This window comes from Antrostomus carolinensis, unplaced genomic scaffold (assembly GCF_000700745.2).
Source record: "Antrostomus carolinensis isolate BGI_N321 unplaced genomic scaffold, ASM70074v2 scaffold23902, whole genome shotgun sequence".
Classification (NCBI taxonomy): Eukaryota; Metazoa; Chordata; class Aves; order Caprimulgiformes; family Caprimulgidae; genus Antrostomus; species Antrostomus carolinensis.
Window position 1 is genome coordinate 14,313 of NW_010301942.1, and position 2,370 is coordinate 16,682.

Here is a 2,370-nt window from a genome sequence, read left to right on the forward strand (position 1 = left end):
GCAATAGCACCAACAGCAATGAGGCTTGGTGGTGGCTGAGAGGATGATTCAAAAAGCCATTCATTCCCAATAACTGAAAGAGGAGCATAGCTAGGGGGCAAAACTCTTTTCAGGCAAAGCTATGGATTCAGAGAAAGACTCCTTACTTTCTGTGAAGTTATTGCAGAGCCATGAGGATGCAGAATGATAAAGCTGGGATTGTACTTGCTTACTGCTGACTGCCTCCTTCCTCCGCGTTCGCCTTCATTTTGGAGGTGGTGCTCGGAGGCCACCAAATATCTACAAACCAGCCACAGTCCTAAATTCACTCTCATGGGATTAGTGGGTGCATGGGAGCACTGCAGAGGCACGGGGGACCTATGCCTGGGTGCCTCTGCTCCGCACCCATATCTTGACTGGGGGGATTTGCTCGCCCTCCCTCTGGGTGAGCCCAACCCTGCTGTCTGCTGGAGCAGCTTTTGCAATCTAGGGGAGGCAATGGATGGCGTTACAGCGTTACTTAGCAGGGCTATCAAATATATAGAAACCCCTCTCTTTACCATGTGCAGAGATAATTTATTGGTTTTGGATAGATGTGTTTTGCTTTGCTGGAAAAACATTATTTTCTTGGAATCTCTTAGTCCTCTGTGCATTTCAGAGATGTGCATTTATCCTGAGGTTCGGATTTACAGTCCTGCTCTTAAGCACTACACTTTGCAAAAGAGCACAAACTTCCCGTTACTCTGTATAAACAGCTATTTTTACTTGGCAAGGAAAAGCGGTGGTTTCCACTGAAAAGTAAGTATATAAACCATGGGAAAAGATCCAGAGGTCAATCTTGTCATCCGTTCTTCTTCAAGTTCCTCTGGTATAAATCTACGCTAATTTCAGGTTGTTTTCAGCAGAATTGCTCCAGGTTTGCAGCAACAGCATTCAGATTAGTAGTTGGCACAACTTCTTGTTTAACCCATATAATGGAATACATATTTTGAACTAATAACTCATTAGGAATTTGTGCATTTCCCCTTAGATTTCAAATATATGAATGGAAACTTAAGAAGATAATTTTTCGTAATGCTGTGTTTTTTTCCCTGAAGACTGCATAAATGGTGAGTGGAGCTAGATACTTTCAAAATTCCTCTCCAACCACGGGGCCACCTTAGAGCCTCCAGTAGTTTTAAATCCATGGTTCCCCGTGCAGAGAGCTAGTTTTTAAAATGAACAATGAAAATTAGAAACTTTTATCTGTCTATTGGATACTGTAAAATTCTATTTCCTGCCAAATAACCAAACTGTACCCACAGAAATGCAAGCTAAAAGTCACACTAGAAATCAATTATATTGTGCCTTCTATTTTTTTTTTTTCTTTGTGGTAACAGTTCTCATTCCTAAGCCCCGTTCTGTTTCTTTCCATTTCCAGTGTCCCTTTCACAGTCTTGCCTAAGAAAGACAGAATCATTTTTTAACACATTGTTCAAATGGGTTTGGTGTCTGGCAGAAGTGTTATTTCCATTCCCCTCTGTGCTGTTTTCCATTTTAATTATTTCATGTTTTAAAAACAAACAAACAAGAAGTGTAGAAGACCCAAGGTATGCTAGACAGTATGACAACATCTTTTTTTCTTCATTTTCCAAAAATCTGAAAAATAATTGTCACAGAAATATAAATTTTGCAGAAAAGAAATCCACAGCAACAATTTTGTAGAGAGGTTTTTACTTTGAATTTTGATGTATAACTACTTTACTATACTACAGACTAAAAAGGCTGTGGAACACTGACTATTTATAAGTGCTCTGAGGTCTCCCAAAAATAGAATTTGACATATTTCTCTTCGTTATTATAAATAGTAATTTTGAGAATATTTTCATGAGTCACATAAGCGTTAAGCCAAAGGAAAATGCCTGTTTGAAGCATCTGCACCAACAGCATGAAAGTTTGTTACCAAAGTGTTCCTCGTTGCTCTAAATTAGTTAACAATTTGGCCTGTTTAATTACTTAATTACTTAATTATCTTGATACCTTAATGACTGCTACTTTGCATTCATTTCAGTAAACATACCATTAAATACCACCCTCCCCATGCTGGCAGCTTCCTTTTGGTCTGTGGTTCATTCCCTTCTGACATGTAAGGGTCCTGCAGCACAAGCTGGTACATTCAGAGAAAATGAATGCTGAGTGCCATGCCCATGGCTCGGTGTTTGGTAGAAGAGTGAATGTCATCTCCAAAAACAATCTATACAGAGGCATCCTGCTGTGTCCTCCAGTCTCTCTGGCCTTAGGCAGCTTCCTGCTGCCATGAGGCTGCCATGGGGCTGCCAAAGGCACCTGCTGACCCCACATCAGTCCCGTCCCCACTGTGACTGGGACTGGTCATGCTTACCAACCAGCCCC